Source organism: Zosterops lateralis (assembly GCF_965231275.1).
Source record: "Zosterops lateralis genome assembly, chromosome: 1".
Classification (NCBI taxonomy): Eukaryota; Metazoa; Chordata; class Aves; order Passeriformes; family Zosteropidae; genus Zosterops; species Zosterops lateralis.
In genome coordinates, this window is record NC_139762.1 from 82,781,872 (window position 1) to 82,798,557 (window position 16,686).

A 16,686-nucleotide genomic window follows, 5' to 3' on the forward strand; every position below is an offset into this window, starting at 1 on the left:
TACGAGAGACATGAGCAAGACAAGTGTTTTGATTAACATCAAGAACATTTCAAGCAGAATTATTTACCAAAGTTTGCAGGGATGACATTGCATAGTAATGAGGTATAATAAAATCATTGGTGCAGATGTGGAAAAAGCATTATTATCCTCCTTTCTTTAAAGTAGCAATTCCTCTATTATATTTCATTGATTTATTATCATGCCCTGAGACAAAACAAAGTAACTTTTTAATGAGAACCTTCCAACAAAGCTGTAAATGAGAGAAAAAATTTCAAGATGCCATCTTAAAACTGGTTTCACATTTGAACACGGAAATAAATTTATCTTGAAAAACTGTCTTATTGGCAACTTTGATTTTCATTACTTAAAAATGGAGAAATAAATTTTGTAGCAGCATGAAAAAGACAATAAAAGAATGACAGCACCACTTGATTTTCATTGTTTTCCTCAGGAAACTGACCAGAAAAATATTTTGAGTAGAAACAGAATATACAACCCTCAAAGTTCAGGAATGGATGAGCAGACACAGCTTTTTTAGCCTCTCTCTTTTCCAGAACTAATGGGTTATCTGCAGTTGACAGCACCTCCCACACAATAAGCACGTGCTGCAGAGGCGTGTATGCACATCCTTATGAGAGCACTTCTGTCAGTAACCCCTTCTCTCCCTGTGTTCCTCTCTCTTATCAAATACTTATATAAGAATCCAGGAACTGACTCGACACTAAAAGAACAGAGCTGAAATGTCAGTTTATTCTCTCCAAGAATGACACTGTCAACAGTCTGTGTGTGCCTGGCAATGGCACACTGCAGCTCACTAATGTAGAACAGCATCCTAACCTCTTTTGGAATCTGTATTGATGGTTTGGTTTGTTGTGAGTTTTTTTCCAATTTTCCCTACTTTCAAAAATCAAAGGAAATTGCATAAAAGCCAGAAGAAAAAGGGCTGGAAAAAATGTTACACAGTGAGAAGCTTACTTAGTTTAACAAAAAAGAAAATTATGCCAGATTAAGACTAACTCACTGACTTCAGCTCAATGGTAGTTTAATAGGGTGTAACAACTAATTGATATCATACCCAAGGGATAGGGGGCCCCATATTCAATGTTGATTCCAAGAAGTCTAGATCATTTCATGCCAGACTATTTTCTTATACCTGCCATGGTGTGAGGATTCTTTGCAGTATATTTCCTAACATAGAAGTATAGCTGAAATTTACCGTCTACATATCACTTAGATTTCATTCATCTCATACCATTACCAATTAGGTCACTTTCCTCTGTTGTAGCATGTGAAGGCCATGTACTCTTAACATTTTCTTCTGTGATCCTCCATGTGACTGTGCTCTTTATAATCCTTTGAATCCATCCATCCATCCATCCATCCATCCATCCATCCATCCATCCATCCATCCACCCACCCAATCCACCATTATCACCAGCATATTTGTGTTTCTGCTGAGTGCAGTCCCAGGGTAGAGCTGATGATGTGATACTTCACTATTTCAAAAATGCTGGCCATTCCTGTCATGACCAATGGAGTGTCAGGACTCCCACTATATAAGACATAAGATTAAATAAATATGTTTATAACACAGAGAAGCTGGACAGAATTCAGCCCTTAATGTCACAATATCTCCTGCTTAAAGGAGTGTCCAGTACAAAAATATCATCCACAAGAAAAGATCTGATCATGTAAGAGACTGAAAGGCTGAGGCAAGCGCAAGAATAAAATGTAACATCCTCTTGTAATCATCATAATGGAAATTAATAATAAGCCTCTGGGGAAAACACAAGTCTGTTGCCTGTTATTCCCAAATTAGACTTCAGGAAGTGTCACTAGAGTCAGCAAGGTGCCTCTTTCTCAGATAAGTAGTCATTATAAGTCTGATTTCTGTATGATGTGGAGATGCAACTTTCAGACACACACAAGCTAAAGCCCTTCAGAATATCCCTTGGTCAGAGTGAGCTCTATGCATTATCTAGTACTATCATATTTTAACACGCAGAATTAATGAGGAAAATAAAGAAATCAAGTTTCTCATTCAACTAAATTTATTTCAAGTAATATTTGAATTATAATAGTCCTTGAAACTTGAGAATTCAATAGGTAAAATGTAACTATTATGCCACCATTATGGCAAACTACTAGATACAGTAGGTGAGTTCAGGAGTTTATGGCTTCCATAACTGAGGAATTTTAAGACCAGAGTAGCTGGAACCTTTCAGGAATGCTGTAAATATCGTTCGGTATTTCTGGTTATATGGAGAAACTATTGAGACTAACTTCAAAGTCTTCTAGCTGTTAAATGCTCTGTGATCCTCCTCAATGCAGAACTTACTTTCTTTTTTGTTTTCATTCACTTTTTATTTTATCTCAACTCACTTCTTCTTTTAAAAATATTTCATTTGTAAAACAATGTATAGTTAAAAAAAATTTACTTGCTCTTTTCAGAAGTACCACAAAATAGGTCTAACCATCTTGCATGCCGTGGATTATAATTCAGGTCTGCACTAGGAAATGGGATGAGCCAAAACACCCATTGTTGTATCAGAAATCAGTGAAAATGTGGGAAAGAGATATCAGCTCTTGAAGATTATCTGTGTTGGAGGTGTTTAAACATCGGGATCTCTAGGATGGAGCCATAAGGAGCAGACCAAAGGGAATAAAAGAAAGCAGTTGGAGTTAGTTGAGCAGTGGGCCAAAAAAGTCCAAATGCCAAAATGCCCTGACATGACTTTCTAGCCACTCATTCTATTTTTTATGACATGAACTTTGAAAAATACCTGAAAGTGCTGAACACTATGAGACACCTTGCTTCAAAGTAATTTTATTAGAATGTAAGCATCTTTTTAAGTAAATTCTATTAAACAGATAACATTTATCTACTGAGAATTTTCTTAGACAAATTGGAATTGAAAGCTGGTTTTTATTTTCAGTTTGCTACTGTAGACTTTCTAAAGTAGGTATTTCCTTTATAAGTCTTCCCACTTCCCATTGTTTAGATAAAATACGATTGTCTTCTTTATTTTAGAAATAATCCAATTATGGAAACTGTCAGAGTATGGAAATGTAAATGAAAGAGTGGCCAGAAATTTAATTTTACCTCTCAAGAGCTTAGAAGATTCTTTTGTGGGAAAGGCATGTTTCAAATTAGCTCACTACTAATACTTTTAAAATTACAGGCTTCATCTTGGAGATGCTACTGTTCAGCTTTTAAGCGTAAATTCATGCAAATTCTGAGATCACACACAGTAAGTGCTTAATTTTCATTCAGAGTTGTCTTGAATGTATAAAAATTGGAAAGCTGAATGTTGCAAATTGTCTTTTCATGGTAAATCCATTAGGTACTGTAACTGTGTTTGGAAATGTGACTGGTTTTAATAAGTACATAATCTCACTGAGTTTGCTATGATTTTTTTCATTGTAGTAGGACAGAAATATTCCTAAATCCTGTATCTCGGAGACTGATGTGAAAAGATAGATTATGTATACCAAGTGTAGTAACTTGATAGTTTCTGATTTTGTAGCTGCAGACATTTGGTCTTTAAAATATTACATATATGCTTCATCTGAAAAATGCATGCCATATATAACTTCTGTGTCTGACTCAATGAGAGAGCGAGAGATATGATCTCTCTAATAGGAAAAAACCCCACAGGTCATCTTGTTCACATAAAGTGTAGTAGCTATTACTGCAACACATAAAAGATACCTTTCTCGTATTTATGAATGTTGATGTGCTTACAATGATTTCATTATAATAGGTTATTAAATTAGGCCCAAAAAGACCATTCAAACTTTGGACTGGTTTGTGCATGTCAGAAAAATTGGTCTCAAAATGCCATAATAATCCAGATTTTCAATAACTTTATATGACCTTTTTTAATTTCACTCAAAAATATATGTATAATACAGAAAAAATAATTCCTAAAAGCAAAGAAAGAAACAATCATTCTGAATCTATGAGAATTATTAGAATGAAGGAGGGTTTTCTTTTATATAGCAATTCACTCATTTCAGCTTATGTTACAATTTATGTTATCACAGAATAAGTTAGAATCTGAAAAGGATTTTATTATACTCTCCATGTATTGTCCAACTGACATAAGTGCATTCTTTATAGGAATTAATGTTTTCTTTCATTTTTAGAATACTTCTTTAATGATCTATTCTGCACATGTTCTGATTCCTGCCTATTTCTGAAAGGAAGAGTTCATGGGAGAAAAGTGCTCAAAGGCAAAATGATTCTCACGGCTGATGAATAGCACTGCACAACATACAGCTGGTATTTTGCATTATTTAGAAGACAGACTGAAATTTTGCTGGAACTAACTTTTTCACGATTGGTGTAATGATAGCACCACTGGAGAAAGATCCAATATTTTTGCTTCTTTAACTTGAGCATGAAAGTTTTCATAAAAGACCAAGAACTACAAGGTTAGGCCTCATCAAAATTTTCAAAAAGCCATGAAAATATTAAGGTTTGAATTATGACATTGTTGTTTTAGACTAGTTCTCACTGTTTCCCATATTTTCCACTGAGTTTGGAAACTTCAGAAATCAAATTCTGTCTCTCACTGAGACACAGTGACATTTGTTAGAGCACATAAGTTTTTGAGTCATGAAGATCTGACCTCAAAGATATCAATTCCAGGCAATGTTAATTCAGGTCTAGAGTATTTTCAGGAGTTTGTATCTCAATTCCTCAAAGGATTCAGCCTAATTTAGTGGCCATGTTCTCTCCCTTTACTTTCTTTTTCTGCTGTATCAGCATTACAGCAGTCTCAAAGGCTAACAACTAACTCCAATGAAGTGGAGCTGACCATTCTTAAAACTGCTATTTTATGTCCTGGAAGAGATAGAATAAGAGACAGGCTGGTCATTTGCTTTTCAATAGCAATTGGAATAGACATGCCGAAATTTGTGTGTCTTTGTTGGGAGGGATGTTAGCTAATTCTTTCACTGTTGGAGCTTTTGTGGTTTTGGATTTCCTATTTTATTAAAATTCTAGGGGAAAAAAAAACCAAACAAAAAAACCACCCCGCACAGCTGTGCTATTCAATCATTGTTGTTATCTTTTTTATCTCTTGCTTGTTTGTTAAATGCAGAGAGCACCCATGCCATGACAGCATTGACCAGAATCTATGGAAGATTTGCAGCTCAGGGCCCATAGCAGCACCAGCTATGAAATGGCCATTCTGTCAGGGACAAGCTGGCTCCTGGTCTCAGCTGGAATTTGATGCTGTTTCATTATCGAGGTCAAAAACAGGACACTGTTCTCACAGCAAGTTATGGTCAGATGTCATCGGAAGTGGAATAAAAGACACTCAAATCTTTAATATACACAGCCTCCATTCGAAAGAGAAAGAAAAAAGTAAAAGAGGTTGGCAATTTCCTCCCAAAGACCTCATATGCCTACTCCAGCTGACATCTGGAGTATTCTGATCCCAAAGGACTCAGCTCTTACACATTACTAATAAAGTGAGTAAAGTCTGTTTCTCACAGTGATCACAACTGCACAAACCCTTCCATTTGTGTTATATTGTTACTATCAGGGGCCAGTCTCAGATCAAAAATGGGTATCAATCTGGGAAGGCAGGAGGATAGTATGGCATATGTGTTTGTTTTCCTACTTAAAGGCTACAAAGGCTTATGAATCTAGGTATTCTGGAGTAATAAACATATTCCAGGACACCAGGACACGTTTGACTCCTGTGACCATAGAGATGATATTCCACATACTTTTCTACATGGAAAGAAACCCCAAATAGACAGGAAATAGTCTATTTTCTGTAAGAGTACTACTTATCTACTAAAGAAAGGTTTAAAAAGAGATTGGAGGGGAAAAGGCAGTGTGAGTGACAGAAGTTCACAGCTAGGAATAAAAAGGGAAATTTGAATAAGAGTATCAAGATTTCTTGAGTGGAGGGAGGTAAGGATTTTCCAGAATAAGATCAAAAGACAAAAAAAAAAGGAAATTAGAGGTCAGACTATTTATTTATGTATGCTGATAAACAGCATACAGGAAAAGGGAATGAAAAACTTATATTTAAAAAAATACAATTTTTTAGAAGGACAGAGAATGGCAAGGTAACTGTGTCTATTGAAATAATGAGGGAAAGAAAATGTTATATAAAAAATCAGGTAGCTTTCAATGCTGAGAGAGATTTTGTAGTCACAGTCTAATGAGAACAAGGATTAAGAGATAAAGCAAAGACTAAAGGAAAAATACAAGGGTCATAATTTACCCTAGGCAGAGATATAAGAAGTGTTATAAAAGATAAACTTGGTTTAAGTATAAAATTCTCATGGACTCCACTGCAAAGAAGAAATTTTAAAGATTGGTGGATAGCAGATATTATACCAAAATTTTAATTTAAAAAAATCAGCAGCAACATGTAAAACATAAGGGAAAAACAAACAAACAAACAAACAACAGAAAAGCAAAAAAAAAGGTATGAAATGAGGTACAATAACCAAGCAACATCTTTGGGAATAAAAAGTGCTCATTCTATTATTGACTTAGTATAATACTTTGAAACAGTTTTTTTCAATTTCTTTGTTAATTTTATAAGAAAAAGCAAGGTCTACTCTACTCAAATAGCTTGTAGGTGAATTTGAGCATGAAGGTGTTTCATGTCTTTTTTACCACTAAACAATCCATTTGTGATCAAGTGACTGAGAATTAAGACTGTATCCTCCCACAATATTTCTTAAGGAGATGATAAAATGCTTCTGGCTATCTGAAAAATAAGGAAGAAGTTATATGCAGATGGCATCCAACATGACAACAGGTTTATTTTTTTTTTCTAAGTACAAATTTTGTCAATCTAAACTGATTTCCTTCTGTATAGGATGTCAGGCTGGACAGAGGGAAGAAGCCACTGAGATCTTCCACCTTGCCTTTAATAATACTTTTGATATCCTCACATGACCTGCCCATAAATTATAAAAGAAACACAATCTTGGTGAAATTCCTACATGGAGGGTGCAAAACCAGTTGACTAAGTAGTGTGGAAGGATATGTTAAGGGCAGTTCTCTTCAAGTTTCATTAATACCTGAATACTGCAACAGAAAACATCCTCATTAAATTGTAAATGGCATGAAGATACAATCTAGAAGAACAAAATGGGCAAATGAAGAGTAAAGCATCTGAACAGAAACAATAAGCTGTTATTGATGTAAGATGGAAGCCAGCTAGCTGGAGGAGTCATGCTCAAAAATGGGTCTGAAGGTGTTGGGGAGCATCATGACCTGAAGGTGTTTCACGGTGTTGTTTAAAAGGCAAACATACTATCAGGGTGTATAAAGCAGAGCACAGAGCAATCCTGGTTTGCTTATCACTGAGGGCACTTGAGCTGAAGTAGAGCACTCTTTCAGAAAACGGATGGGTACTAATTGGAGATAACTCAAAGGTCACAGTATGCCACAAAGGAATGAGATTAAATGCAGCAAAGATTCAAATCAGCTATTGTGAGGTGTGGGGGAAGAAAGACCTCCCACCATTATCATACACAGGACTGCCTGGGAAAGCTGTGGTCGGTGGAGGTCTTTAAGAAGAGACTGAAGCAGCATTCACCAAGAGTGACATTGGCAGAATTGATTATGCCTTGGACAGCAGGATGAACAAGAGGAAGACCTGAGGTCTTTCCAGCACTGTGCTTCTACAAATTTCTCTGGTATTCTGCCATTTTCTCTAGTGACCTGAGTTTCTTGCTGTGTTGGGTTTGACATTGAAAGTTGGATGGGCTAGCTCCAGGGGTGGTTTATTGGGAAGTTTTGCAAAAGAGTAAATAATTCTGATATCTGCAGTTTTCCATAGGTGTAATGCTAGAATTGCTTGTTGCAAAGAGATATGCATGAGCTGAAGTTGCTCCTGGGGACAGAACTATTCATGGGATGTGTTCTTCATTTAATTTCTGGAACTGAAAACATAACTGTGTTCTCAAATATTTATCTTACATAAACTCATTTCTAAGACATATTCCTCTATATGCTGCAAGCAGAAAAACAGAGAACATGATTCAAAACCTACCCCTATTCATTTTAACCCAGAATGGATAGCTCAAAATTGTGTGCTCCAAGGGACTATTAACAAAGATGGTATTCAAATTAGATTAAAGCTGGCAGACATGCTGTGAGTTATGTCTGCTCGTTTCCCACAAGATTAAGATTTTCGTTTGTTCCCAGTAATGTATGTCAACATGAATTAATGCAGGTATTTTACTACATATGTGGGAAAAAAAAATCAGAATCATCATTTATCTGCAAAGGAAAATACACAAGATTGTGTTTTCTGGGTTACTACTCTAGTTATCGTGTCACACTGTAAAATAATCTCCCCCCCCGCCAAGGCTTATAAGTTAATTAGATCTGATTTTTCTCACTTTTTTTTTTTTTTTTTTTTAGGTTTTTTTTTTTATGAGTGGTATTTACATCTGTGCTAGAGTAGTATAAATGCAAAAGGTATGAGAAAATATTTAAATACCATGAATAAACCTATTTCCTACTCAAGTTCTGTGGCATTCTGTACTTTCCTAAAATTTTTATCACACTGTTTTTTCATTTTTTCTAGTACCAGATCACAGTATTAATTACAGCAATCGCATAGTATTGTCTGAGAGAAATGTCTATGTTATCTCCCATATGTGTTCTGAGAAATCAACTATTGAAAAGTGCTTTGAGAGAATGAGAATGAGTCGCTTTAGGTGAAGCACAATTCACTTCTGATTAAACAATTTTCCTCCAGAGGAAAAAGGACTTTTTATTCCAGTTTCTGCTTAGATGTATACTTATCTTTTCAGTATAACATCATCTAATAGCAGAACTGAAAATTCTTGATAAAAAGGTAATTGCAAAAGATTTTTCAGGCAGAATATAGGAACTGAGAAGAGGAATTCAGATTTTGAAAATTCAGAAACTGATGAGAAATGTAAATAACTTCTGACACTGGGGAAAAAAGAAAAAAAAAAAGAAAAAAAAAGAAAAAAAAAAAAAAAAAAAAAAAAAAAAAAAAAAAAAAAAAAAAAACAACCAGAGAAAATGAAGAAGAAATGAGGAAATAGGTCAAAAGGACTGTAGCATTTAAACCAGGAAAATTAATACCATAAAGCTCTGAAACATGAAGTTCTTTAACACTTTTCTAGACTGAAAGGCTATAATTTTGCAAGCATGATATGAAAAGCAAACAGAATATTAGAGCAAGTTTTAAGCACAACAGAAATGGATCATATATAATACGGAAAAACATCAGCTGAAAACTGAGAGGCCAGTGGTCCATTCAGTTTTTAGCCAGTTCGGATTGTTTCAGAGGTCAATGCCAGGTACAGAGAGCAAATGGCACAGAGCATATATATAGGAAACTATATTCCTCACCTTCCTTTGCCTAAATCTAATTTAGATCTGAAATGAAAACATAAGTTTTCAATTTATGTCCACTAATAATTTCTTGAAGCTCAGAACCTTCCATAATAATTCATGCTGGTGTTCAAAGAGTGACCCAGAGCTGTTCCGGTCTGAGATTCCATAAAACATGAAACCACTGGTAGCACTTTTGGGGCAGAGATGGTGTGCAAATGCCTTTCAGCTGAATTGCAATTTTTGGAAAAGATCAGTGAAGATTTGGTTTATAGTTCAGCTTGGGAGGTAGTGAAACAATGACAGCCATGGGAGGAGGAAGAAAAGTCTGTGGAAGGTGCACTTGGGCTGTCCTGACACAAATTTCAGTCCCACATTATGTGTCAGGTGAGCTGGCAGGACCAGTGCTCCAGGTCCTGGAGTGAGCAGATCCACTGTTATATCTGTGCTTTTTAAGGACCCACATAATACTGATTCCTTTTTAGACTGCTGGTATAAATGCAGGGGTTTATTTGCAATAAAGTGATATAGAGATTCATCTGGCTGTGATACCAGAACTGAGAACTTTTTGGGTGAAATTCACAGAGAAAATGATTCCAGCAAGGCTACCCAAGGCAATACTAAATACAAGTTATAATTCTTATACCATGAGAAATGGGAATGCTCTCAAGTGAGACCTTGCAACACTTTCACTGGAGTTTATCTGATCTAAACTGCTGACTCTGCTGACCCAAAACAAAAACTGATTGGAACCACATAAATAGAGGAGCAAGAGGGGACAAAAGGCATCATTAGTGGAGAACTAAATTTAAAAATGTTCTAAACTGTGATTGAAGAATCTAACAGAATAAATAGATAGTTCTTGTTCCCTAATAAATACCGTATTTCCCAAAGAAAAATGTTCTAAGATATGGTCCAGGAACCTGACATATGAGAAATACTATTTTGCAAGGTTATCCCAAACAATTTTTGTTTTGTGGATGGATTTCTGTGTGAGATCCTAATTGCTACTACTTGCCACATTTTCAGAATAAAATTTTAGGTAATGCTTTCAGCTTTTCAGTATCTAGGCAAACAGCAATACAAATAATATAGGCTGCTAAGCATTTTCTATTGGAATTTCTTAATTATACTTGCGAGAAATCCGAATTTATTTCAAAATTCACAACAACCTATTATCAAAATTTAAATAATACTTCTTCAGTGTTTGGGTGACAGTTAAATTATATTTTCTCAGTGTGCCACATAATAATCATTCAGGCTTTTCCTTCTCTCCAGTCGGGTCAGGCCTGCACTACTCGTGATGCAATTCAGGTTTCCTGCTGAGTGTCATCATAAGAGGCTCATGAATGTCAGTGGATCAGGTAAGAGCCAACCTCTACCTGAATTCGAGTGAAGTGATATAGCTCAAAATAAAAATTAAGTTTGAGAGTGAATTCTATTGTAGCAGAGTTCATCTCAATACGTTCAAACAAAATGTTTTAATGCTCAAATACAAAAAGTTTCCATTTGGAAAAAAAGCTTCAAGAGTAAATATTTAACCACTGCTGTATCAAAATTTTTATTAATTTAGAATTTTCTTGGGGTTAGCAAATGATATTTTGGAGGATGGAAAAAGAAGCTGCAATTTCCTTCACAATCCACAGGTTTTGATAATTTCCAATTAAGTCCTATGGAAAAATTATTCAGAATACTTGAGCTAGGCATATTTATGGCATTTTTGGGAAACATAATCCTGAAATATTATGGAAGTACTCAATATAGTGATGGAGTCTATCCTAACAGCTTGCAAAAGCAAATCATGATGAACTGGCAAAACTTAGTGGAATACTATCAAACTTTCCTATTCACCTGCCATTTAATATAAATATTTTAGAAAGCAATATTTAATTTGAAATTATTTGGGATATGACAGAAGATAGAATATGTTGAACAAATTCTTGCAACTAGCTACAAACTCTGGGGCTTTAAAATCATTAAAATCTCTTAATTTTTATGATGACACTGTCAGAGAGAGCAAATATTCAAAGTCAATTTAGTTTGTTTGTTCCCATTAAATATGTTCACATCCGTGCTGATAAGTAACAACATTCTAAATATAGTAGGAGCCTCTGTGAATTACATTTCTTACTATTACATTTATTGAGAAATTTATTAATTTTCTTTGCATTTAATGTAGTGTCCATATCATCATGCATTTCAGAAAATGGGAAATCTGGTTTTGCTGTAAGGGCTGCTGGACATGTATTTTCCAGATGAGGAGTATTTGAGCCTCAGCAGCCAGAATAGTTTTTCAGTTAAACAAGAGTACTTTAGAGCAATGGAATGTCTGATGCCTTAAGAGAAAAATCATATATTCAGTCACTGTAGGAATTTAAAATGATTAGCTGAAAATTCCCAGCAGAAATGAGGGAACAAAGAACTAGAGTGCTGAAAACTGATTCTTGGGGAATCTGGAGCTCACAGATAGCAAAATACTGTTCTCTGATTGAGGGAAATATTATGAAAGCTGAATACTGGTAAGCTCATGGGAGAGTGTTGCAAGAGCCAGCAGATAGATTATGACTAGAAAAGTCTGACTGTGTAGAGGTCATTGGATGCAGGAAAGATCAGCTGCAATGCCTGCATGCTCAAGTTTAAAGAATGCTCAAGTTTAGAAGAGGGTCTGAGGAAACACCGAGGAGACACATTGCAAGAGCCCATGCCATATAGCTTTTGTTGATGGACACTGCAATCTGTACTTTTATTCTTTTTTTAAAATCTATATCTCCTGTACTTTTCCTATTACTAAAATGGGGCACAGAAGTTCTCCTGCAATATGTGTACTTCTGTTTTTTCCAACATATGTTGCTTATGTATCTGACTGCAAAATAGATTGTTGGGTTGACCCTGACCAACTGCCAGATGCTCAGTTCATTCCCCCCACTCCTTCCCACTACAAGAAAAGGGGAGAAAATAAGATGAGTAAACTTATGGGTCAAGATCAAAAGAGGGAGTCTCTTATTGTTTACCATCACTGGAAAAACAAACTTGATTTGGGAAAAGAACTTATTGCCAATTAAAATAGATTTGAATGGTGAGAAATTAGGACAAAATTAAACCATCACTTTCCCACCTAACCTTTACTATTTTTCCCATGCTAAAATTCATTCCTTCATTCCCACTCCTTTCTCCCTCTACATGGTGCAGAGAGGATGAGGAATGGGGCATGTGATCAGTCCGTAAATTTCAGTCATTAGTCTCTGATGCTCCTTCCTCCACATAGGTTTACAGTGTTCCAGCATGGGCCCTCCACAGGCTGCAGCTTCCTTCAGAGCCTGCCATCTTCTCTGGCATGGGATCCTCCAAGTGCTGCAGTGTGGATAGCTGTTTTTACATGGCACTCCGTGGTTTGCAGTGTGGATATACACTCTGGGATATTCCTCTCAAATGGCTGCAGAGAACCAACCACCTGCTCCACCAGGTTGTGTCCAGGATCTGTTCTAGCACATAGAGCATCTCCTCCCCAGTCCTCGCTAGGGTCCACAGGGCTGTTTCTCACACTTTTTCTCTCACTCCTCAACAGCATTTTGAGCTTTCTAATAGGTTTTACCCAAGGTGCCCCACACGTGGCTGAAAGACTTTAGTTGTTTCCAGCACTGGGTCCAACAGGAGCTGACAGGGATCAGCTGTATCCCACATGAAGCAATTCTGGCCTCTCCTCATAGAGGCCAGGGCTGCAGCCCTCCCCCATTGCCAACACCTCAACACCCACATCCAATACAAACAGGCAGTAGGTGACAGCTCTGGAGAAGAGTGTGACAAAAAAAAAGGAATTAGAAAGCCCATTGGCAATGGGTAAATAAGAGAATATTTCAGCTGGGCTTCAAGATTCCATTGGAAATAAGATGCATTCAGGCAGTGAGACTGAATGGCAAAATTAAGAACTACGGCTGGAAATCTCAGAAGCACCAACTGCCCACATTAAAAGGTTAGCAAATAAAAGAAAATTATAACATCAGAAACAGAAAGAAAGGGAAAATATATAATTTTTAAAAGTTCTTAAATTCCTGTTATCTTCAAAGTCTTGTTTATGTCTGTTTTTGTGTTTCCAGCAGAACTTATAAATGCAACGTATTTCAAATGCTAATTTGCTGGATTCAGACAATTAAAACATAGCAACTCTATTTTGAATGCTATTAATCCCAAAGCATAATAGGAATCAGGGATTCCCTTGTATTTTTTTTTTTAATCCCCTGCACACTTCTGGTGTAATAAACTGCTTTTCTGGCTTGTTTGTAATATATCTTGTGTTGCATTCTGCAGCCTGAGCAATTACTGAACTCATTTAAGTTCTGAGATAAGCTACTTTTCTCCCTTTTTAAGCCTAATGTCTAAAGGTGCCACTAAATTCAGGGGATTCTGAGGGTTTGAGAGCTCAGTGAGTTTTCTGAGTTTACTAAAAATTTCTTCCATAATTTAAACTCTTTTATTTAAAAAAAAAAAAGTAATTCAGTTTAAGCATAACCAGTTTTCCCCCTAAGTGCTTAATCCAAAGCTCACTGAAGTGAGTTCTGAGGGCTGCACCAAACTTGAAATGGAAGTCTGTGCCCTCTATTACTGACAAAAGCTCTGCACACACAGAACTACCCAATGACATACTCAATGTCTCAATTCTTTTGAGAATTTCACTCTGTATCCCCACACTCCCTGAATTTTGTTCCCCTCTGTCCCTTCTTTTGTCTTTCTCATACTGCTTTTGTCAGACTTTGTTATATTGATTCAGTTTTCTCTTATCATATTTCCATGAGGAGAGAAAACAACACTGTTCAAAACAACACTGTTCAAAAATAATTTTCACTTCCTAGAGCTTCAGCTGGTTCCAGAACAGGCAATAGGAATTTGCTTAATACCTCCATCTTAAGGACTTATCACTTGTGAATAATAATGAAATTGTTTAGGATGTATTTAATCACAAGCCAAGATTTATAGACTTGAATGTCTAACCATAAGCTTTAAATCCCACATTTAATTACTTAAATGATCAGTCATTCTCAAAAGTCCTCAGCATCCTGCACTTTTTAAATGTGGCATTTTTTTTAATGTAACTCTTGGGAACCTAGGTAGATTTAAGAACCCAGTGTTAATTGCCTGGGTTATATTTAAAGACCCAGTGTTAATTATCTGGGTTTAACATGGGTGATTCTACCAAATCTCTTCTTAAAAGAATAGCTCCATTTATTGCTTATAACTCCTTACAGAAGTAATTTGCATGCACAAAAATAACCTGGAAATTTTTATGTACCAAAGTCTGACTGCAACTTTTTGTTTTGTTTTCTCTTGTTTTTATTAAGCTGTCTATGTAGCACAGCATTTTTAAAGCAAAACTAATATAGCAAGGATTTTTTCCATTATTCTTATAAAACCAAAAGGTGAGTTAACAAACCATTCTGTATTCACAACAATGCAGTAGAAGTTCTCAGATCCAGTGTCTTTTCAGCAGCAGAAAAATGTACGTACTAGTTGTGCTACTTGAGCTGCATTATTATATTTCTTCTTACTATTTTCCTTTAGTGTTTCAACAAAGTAATCTAAACTGCTATATTTTATAGTAAAAACAAGTATGTACCAGAGAGTATGCTTTGATATTTTCATACTCCATACTTTTTTAAACAAGGTGCATATCAGTGTATATTTCAATGTATAAGTAGAGATTTTGCTGGGGGTTGTGAATTCCACTAAGCAGACAATCACAACAGAAGCTTATAGACAAAATTACAGAAGAGAGACTTTTTTAACAATTTGATTTAGTGTGTCACCTTTGCTCTTTGCAGCCTGGAAAGATGGAAACTACAGGTTGCATAAACTGTTCTGGCAGATGGGATTTATTGATCTTTACAGGCAAACCAGGGTCAGCACATTCCTGTTCTAAATGTCACAGCCTTTCAACCCTGATGTTAGAGGCATCTCATGATGATAAGAGTGTTACAAAGGTGCTCTAGTTTTTTATTGAGAGAAGAGGTATTTTCAAGGAGGGATGCTTGAACATACAGTAACATGGGGCAAGGAGTAGTCATGCCAGAACCTTTTCTGTGTGATCCCAGGGGCTCTGTCACCTTCCTCAAACACTTGCTTTGCAGTTGGCATGGATGCGGATGACCAGCCAGCCCTGCCAGGGGCAGTGACAGAGCCTGAGGTGTATATCCAGGATGGAGCTGGATTGAAATGGGCTGTACCCTTCAACTGGGGCTGCTCTAAGCTCACACCATGTGATGGCCATGTCATGCCAGGGCATCTCCCTCCACAGCCCCAATCCAATAACTTGGAATTCCAGCTAGGCCTCTTGCCAGCCCCCTCTCTATGCCTGTGCCAAACTCTGGTCCCGAACAGGTAATCCCCGATCCTCAGTTCTGGTGGGCTGACCCTGGAAAGCAGCCAACTACCAAAGTTGCTGGGAAATTTCCCATAATATACCTGGGGACAGGGACATTAACAGAAAGACCCTGCACAAGGCGAGAGATCTGTAAAGCTGTTGTCTTCAAATTAGTGTGATCCCTTTAAAAGAAAGGGATCTGGCTGTATATGCAAATACTCCCTCATTTTTAGTAAAAGAACTATATCTTTCAGGTGAAAGCTGAAGCAGTAGTGGAACACTCATCCTGCCCAACATAGGATGCTCTCACAAGGCCTGCACAGGTGAAGTTTAGCAAGGATGGTGCAACTCTTTAGAGGTGTGCTACTGAAAATGTGCAAAGTATTATCAGTTAGTGTATTTTACTTCAGCTGTGATGAGGCATGAGATAGCGCCTTGAAGAATAGTGATTAGAAAGGAGACTCACTAGATCCATGCAATCATATTCCATGTTGTATGTGGGGTTTTTTTAAAGCAAATTCTCATCTAACTGGACCCATCAATTCTTTTAATACAAGCCACTGAAGAAAATTAAAATTATTTGGAAGCAGAAGTCTATCACAATCATCCAGGACAATGTTTTTTTAAAAAAATGGTTGAATTTTGCATCAGCTGAACTGCTGAAAAAATTGTCCTAGAAACAGGGATGGATACTTTATTGCAGCCTGCAAATGCAATGTCCCTTTCATTTGTCCTCCTCAGAGGAAGTCCAGGTTTGACCTTAGAGAGATCCAGAAGAAAGGACCACAGCAGGTGACTTACTGATCTTCCACAGGATCTGCATAATGGCATTTCCTTACCTATCAGAGTTTGGCTCCCTAGTTCAAAGCTAAGCACAACCACGAATAGCTGGTATAAGACACAAAGTCTAAAATATTGACCAGCAACTGAAAAGCATCTTGAAGGGTGAGGTTCAGGATTGTTTGAAGCATCCTTC